At 42.8% G+C, this 7,228-nt stretch overlaps 1 non-coding gene across 1 annotated transcript; it reads left to right on the plus strand.

The window, feature by feature from the left end:
- The first annotated feature begins 747 nt into the window (after positions 1 to 747).
- LOC127318213 (small nucleolar RNA Z247) lies at positions 748 to 886 on the plus strand. The gene has a single exon (XR_007861767.1). It is a non-coding gene; the product is annotated as a small nucleolar RNA Z247 (small nucleolar RNA).
- Positions 887 to 7,228: the final 6,342 nt, after the last annotated feature.

Below are 7,228 nucleotides of genomic sequence, written 5' to 3' on the forward strand. Positions count from 1 at the left end.
ACTAAATCACGCTAAAATGCTAGATAGGACTAAAAAATAGCGGTATTACTCCCGCTAGGCCCACATATTTTCAAATTAGGATTTGAAAGTTAGACCTAGGTATATAGTATGCAATTATGCACTATTTTTATTACGACAATCATCATTAAAGTTCAGTACATGTTTTTATCATTGAATTTCTTTCTATATTTATAGATGATATGAATATTTGATGCCTATTTTTTAGAAGTTTTCTTGTTTTATAGAAAACGCTAAATGCCTTAGCTTTGCTATAGTTTTTCTAGCGTTCGCCAATAGTCGCCACTAAGACTCATAGCCTGCTATTTTAAACTTTTGATTTTTATTACATATGGCGTTGCGATTCTCGCCTATTTTTTATTTGCATGATTTGCCCAGGCTTCTATTTTTTTCTGGCTCCGCCACTGGCCCAACCCCCATGCCTCTGAAGCTGGGGCTCCTCCGGTCATCATCAATCCTGCCTACATCGCGTGGCTGCATCAAGATCAGGCAATATTGTCTTCGATCCTCGCCACTTCAACTGAATCGGTGGTTGGCATGATCCATCTCGCCGCCACGTCTCATGAAGCATGGAGTACTCTTGCCGGCAGCTTCTCAGCTCAGTCCACGGCGCGTTCCATGCAGATCAAGCGTCAGCTGAACAAAACCAAAAAGGTTGATTTTCCTTCAGGTTCGGCTTACTTCAACAAGATCAAGTCCTGCGCTGATACCCTCGCCTCGATCGGGAAGCCACTTGGAGATGAGGAGTTCATCACGTACGTTTTGAATGCACTTGATGAGGACTATGACCCACTCGTTGCAGTTATTAACAATCGCACTACTCTTATCCCCATACGTGATCTATATGCTCAGCTCTTGAGTACAGAGCAACGGATGGAGGATCGCAAGGCTGAACTTCAGGCTGGTCTGCACTCAGCGAATGCTGCATCGTTTGGGAGAAACAGCTCTAAGTCGTATCGCTCAGATGGATGTGACCAAGGAAAGCCATATGGTGGTAATGGCAATTACAGTGGACACTATGGCAGCAGTCATGGTGGCTTCAGCGGTACTGGTGGACCGCGCCCTATACTTCCCTCGCCACCATCCTTCGCGCCGTCGCCTGTCAACAATAACTTCAGTCACTTCAACTCGGGTGCCAGCAATAGTGGAGGAGGAAACAGACCAACATGTCAGTTATGTGGCAAGCTTGGTCATATTGCCTCCAACTGCTTCAAGCGTTTCAAGCGCGAGTTTCGGGGCGTCGGCTACAACGAAAAGTTTGCTGAACGTCAAGCAGCTTCAGCTACTCAGGGCCATACTCCATCTTACCCTTTCGACCCGAGTTGGTATGCAGACACCGGAGCCACGGATCATCTGACCAATGAGTTGGCAAAGCTGCACATGAAGGAGCCCTACCAAGGCAAGGATAAAGTCCACACCGCAAACGGTTCAGGTATGCGCATACTCCATGTTGGTCAATCTTCACTTCCCACACAATCTTCGTCACCACTTCTGTAGGATAACGTAGCATAAAAAACAAAAAAATTCCTACCGCGAGAACGCAATCCAAGCCCAGATGCAATCTAGAAGACGGGAGCAACGAGGAGATGATCGAGACTCACCCTTGAAGATTTCCAAAGCCTACAAGATGAGGCTCTTGTTGCCGCGGTAGACGATCACTTGCCGCTTGCAAAAGCGCGTAGAAGATCTTGATCACAGTGCCACGATCGGGCAGTGATACGTCTCCGACGTATCGATAATTTCTTATGTTCCATGCTACATTATTGATGATATCTACATGTTTTATGCACACTTTATGTCATATTCGTGCATTTTCTGGAACTAACCTATTGACGAGATGCCGAAGGGCCAGTTCCTGTTTTCTGCTGTTTTTGGTTTCAGAAATCCTAGTAACGAAATATTCTCGGAATTGGACGAAATCAACGCCCAGGTTCCTATTTTCACCGGAAGCATCCAGAACACCCGAGAGCCGCCAGAGGGGAGCCACAGGGCCCCCAGACCATAGGCCGGCGCGGCCCACCCCCTGGCCGCGCGGCCCTATGGTGTCGTCGCCTCGTTGACCTTCTGACGCTGCCCTTCCGCCTATTTAAAGCCTCCGTCGCGAAAACCCTATTACGTTCGACGAAACCCACAGAAACCTTCCAGAGCCGCCGCCATCACGAAGCCAAGATCTGGGGGACAGGAGTCTCTGTTCCGGCACGCCGCCGGGACGGGGAAGTGCCCCCGGAAGGCTTCTCCATCGACTCCACCGCCAGCTTCATCAACGCTGCTGTCTCCCATGAGGAGGGAGTAGTTCTCCATCGAGGCTCGGGGCTGTACCGGTAGCTATGTGGTTAATCTCTCTCCTATGTACTTCAATACAATGATCTCATGAGCTGCCTTACATGATTGAGATTCATATGAGTTTTGTATCACAATTCATCTATGTGCTACTCTAGTGATGTTATTAAAGTATTCTATTCCTCCTGCATGGTGTAAAGTGGACAGGGTGTGCATCATGTAGTACTTGGCGTAGTTTATGATTGTGATCTCTTGTAGATTATGAAGTTAACTATTACTATGATGGTATTGATGCGATCTATTCCTCCTTTCATAGTGTGAAGGTTACGGTGTGCATGCTATGTTAGTACTTGGTTTGGTTGTGTTGATCTATCTTGCACTCTAAGGTTATTTAAATATGAACATTGAATTGTGGAGCTTGTTAACTCCGGCATTGAGGGTTCGTGTAATCCTACGCAATGTGTTCATCATCCAACAAGAGAGTGTAGAGTATGCATTTATCTATTCTGTTATGTGATCAATGTTGAGAGTGTCCACTAGTGAAAGTATGATCCATAGGCCTTGTTCCTAAATACTGCTATCGCTGCTTGTTTACTGTTTTACTGTGTTACTACTGCTGCGTTACTACTGCTGCGTTACTACTGCTTGTTTACTGTCCTGGGCAAAGCACTTTTCTGGTGCCGTTGCTACTGCTTATTCATACCACCTGTATTTCACTATCTCTTCGCCGAACTAGTGCACCTATTAGGTGTGTTGGGGACACAAGAGACTTCTTGCTTTGTGGTTGCAGGGTTGCATGAGAGGGATATCTTTGACCTCTTCCTCCCTGAGTTCGATAAACCTTGGGTGATCCACTTAAGGGAAACTTGCTGCTGTTCTACAAACCTCTGCTCTTGGAGGCCCAACACTGTCTACAAGAATAGAAGCACCCGTAGACATCAAGCTATTTTCTGGCGCCGTTGCCGGGGAGGAAAGGTAAAAGGCACTCATACTTCGGTTCCAGGTAACATTCTGGCGCCATTGTGTTTGTGCTCGAAGCTATTTCCTTTAGATCCTGCAATTGCAACTTTTTGTTTCTTGTTTACACTAGTTAGGCATAATGGAAAACAACAAAAATATGAGAGATCTTTATGAACTTTATCTTGAATTAGGACATGATGTGTTTGAAGAGAGAATTAAAAAACCCATGGAACTTTATATGCATACTAATGGGAATGTTATTAATATGAATGCTTTGAACACTGTTGTTGCTAATGCTATGGAAAATTCTAAGCTTGGGGAAGCTGGTTTTGATGAGCATGATCTTTTTAGTCCCCCAAGCATGGAGGAGAAAATTTACTTTGATGATACTTTGCCTCCTATTTATGATGATTATAATGATAGTAGTCTTTTGTTGCCGCCTGTTATGGAGGATGAATTTGATTATGATTACAATATGCCTCCTATATTTGATGATGAGAATAATAATGATAGCTACTTTGTTGAATTTGCTCCCACTAGTACTAATAAAATTGATTATGCTTATGTGGAGAGTAATAATTTTATGCATGAGACTCATGATAAGAATGCTTTATGTGATGGTTATATTGTTGAGTTTTCTCATGACACTACTGAAAGTTATTATGAGAGAGGAAAATATGGTGGTAGAAATTTTCATGTTACTAAAACACCTCTCTATATGCTTAAAATCTTGAAGTTGAGCTTGTCTAGTTTTTCTATGCTTGTTGCATTATGCTTCTTGAATTTGTTTATTTACAAGATTCCTTTGCATAGGAAGCATGTTAGACTTAAATGTGTTTTGAATTTGCCTCTTGATGCTCTCTTTTGCTTCAACTACTATTTCTTGCGAGTGCATCATTAAAACTGCTGAGCCCATCTTAATGGCTATAAAGAAAGAACTTCTTGGGAGATAACCCATGTGTTATTTTGCTACAGTACTTTGTTTTATATTTGTGTCTTGGAAGTTGTTTACTACTGTAGCAACCTCTCCTTATCTTAGTTTAGTGTTTTGTTGTGCCAAGTAAAGTCGTTGATAGTAAGGTTCATACTAGATTTGGATTACTGCGCAGAAACAGATTTCTTTGTTGTCACGAATCTGGGCAAAATTCTCTGTAGGTAACTCAGAAAATTATGCCAATTTACGTGAGTGATCCTCAGATATGTACGCAACTTTCATTCAATTTGAGCATTTTCATTTGAGCAAGTCTGGTGCCCTTTTAAAATTCGTCTTTACGGACTGTTCTGTTTTGACAGATTCTGCCTTTTATTTCGCATTGCCTCTTTTGCTATGTGGGATGGATTTCTTTGTTCCATTAACTTCCAGTAGCTTTGGGCAATGTCCAGAAGTGTTAAGAATGATTGTGTCACCTCTGAACATGTGAGTTTTTGATTATGCACTAACCCTCTAATGAGTTTGCTTTGAGTTTGGTGTGGAGGAAGTTTTCAAGGGTCAAGAGAGGAGGATGATATACTATGATCAAGAAGAGTGAAGAGTCTAAGCTTGGGGATGCCCCGGTGGTTCATCCCTGCATATTTCAAGAAGACCCAAGCGTCTAAGCTTGGGGATGCCCAAGGCATCCCATTCTTCATCGATAAATTATCAGGTTCCTTCTCTTGAAACTATATTTTTATTCGGTCACATCTTATGTACTTACTTGGAGCGTCTGTGTGCTTTTGTTTTTGTTTTTGTTTGAATAAATGCTTGTGTGGGAGAGAGACATGCTCCGCTGGTTCATATGAACACATGTGTTCTTAGCTTTAATTTTCATGGCGAAGGTTGAAATTGCTTCGTTAAATTGTTATATGGTTGGAATCGGAAAATGCTACATGTAGTAATTGGTAAAATTTCTTGGATAATGTGATACTTGGCAATTGTTGTGCTCATGTTTAAACTCTTGCATCATATACTTTGCACCTATTAGTGAAGAAATACATAGAGCTGGTTAAAATTTGGTTTGCATGAGTGGTTTCTCTAGAGTCTAGATATTTTCTAGTGAGGTGTTTGAACAACAAGGAAGACGATGTATAGTCTTATAATGCTTGTAATATGTCTTTTATGTGAGTTTTGCTGTACTAGTTCATCCTTGTGTTTGCTTCAAACAACCTTGCTAGCCTAAACCTTGTATCGAGAGGGAATACTTCTCATGCATCCAAATCCTTGAGCCAAACAACACTATGCCATTTGTGTCCACCATACCTACCTACTACATGGTATTTCCTGCCATTCCAAAGTAAATTGCTTAAGTGCTACCTTTAAATAATTCAAAATTTATCATCTCTCATTTGTGTCAATGTTTTATAGCTCATGAGGAAGTATGTGGTGTTTATCTTTCAATCTTGTTGGGCAACTTTCACCAATGGACTAGTGGCTTCATCCGCTTATCCAATAATTTTGCAAAAAGAGCTGGCAATGGGATTCCCAGTCCCAAATTAATTAACAAAAATAGACACTCCTCCATGGTATGTGATTGTTGGACGGCACCCGAAGGATTCGGTTAGCCATGGCTTGTGTAAGCAAAGGTTGGGAGGAGTGTCATCATAATAAAACTAAAATAAAAAGGCACTCCTTCATGGTATGAGATTGTTGGCAGGCACCCGAGGATTCGGTTAGCCATGGTTTGTGAAAGAAAGGTTGGAAGGAGTGCCACCCAAAAATAAAATAAAATGGGAGCCGCTCTTTGAAGGTTTGTCTGGCAAGGGGGTTAGAGTACCCGCTACCATTCGTTGACAACAACATACACCTCTCAAAACTTTATTTTTATGCTCTCTTTATGTTTTCAAAATAAAAGCTCTAGCACAAATATAGCAATCAATGCTTCCCTCTGCGAAGGGCCTTTTTCTACTTTTATGTTGAGTCAGTTCACCTATTTCTCTCCATCTCAAGAAGCAAACACTTGTGTGAACTGTGCATTGATTCCTACATACTTGCATATTGCATTTGTTATATTACTTTACATTGACAACTATCCATGAGATATACATGTTATAAGTTGAAAGCTGATACGTCTCCGACGTATCGATAATTTCTTATGTTCCATGCCACATTATTGATGGTATCTACATGTTTTATGCACACTTTATGTCATATTCGTGCATTTTCTGGAACTAACCTATTAACAAGATGTCGAAGTGCCAGTTCCTGTTTTCTGCTGTTTTTGGTTTCAGAAATTCTAGTAACGAAATATTCTCGGAATTGGACGAAATCAACGCCCAGGTTCCTATTTTGCCCGGAAGCATCCAGAACACCCGAGAGCCACCAGAGGGAAGCCCTGGGGGCCCCACATCACACCCTAGCGCGGCCAGAGGGGGGGCCGCGCCGCCCTATAGTGTGGGCCCCCCAGGCCCCCTCCGAGGCTGCCCTTCCGCCTACTTAAAGCCTCCGTCGCGAAAACCCTATTACGTTCGACGAAACCCACAGAAACCTTCCAGAGCCGCCGTCATCGCGAAGCCAAGATCTGGGGGACAGGAGTCTCTGTTCCGGCACGCCGCCGGAACGGGGAAGTGCCCCCGGAAGGCTTCTCCATCGACACCGCTGCCATCTCCACCGCCATCTTCATCACCGCTGCTGCTCCCATGAGGGAGTAGTTCTCCATCGAGGCTCGGGGCTGTACCGGTAGCTATGTGGTTCATCTCTCTCCTATGTACTTCAATACAATAATCTCATGAGCTGCCTTACATGATTGAGATTCATATGATGATGCTTGTAATCTAGATGTCGTTATGCTAGTCAAGTGAATTTTACTCATGTGATCTCCGGAGACTCCTTGTCCCACGTGTGTAAAGGTGACAGTGTGTGCACCGTGTGGGTCTCTTAGGCTATATTTCACAGAATACTTATTCACTGTTATGAATGGCATAGTGAAGTGCTTATTTATATCTCTTTATGATTGCAACGTATTTTGTATCACAATTTATCTATGTGCTACTCTAG

The sequence above is a fragment of the Lolium perenne genome, chromosome 7 (assembly GCF_019359855.2).
Source record: "Lolium perenne isolate Kyuss_39 chromosome 7, Kyuss_2.0, whole genome shotgun sequence".
NCBI classification, from domain to species: Eukaryota; Viridiplantae; Streptophyta; class Magnoliopsida; order Poales; family Poaceae; genus Lolium; species Lolium perenne.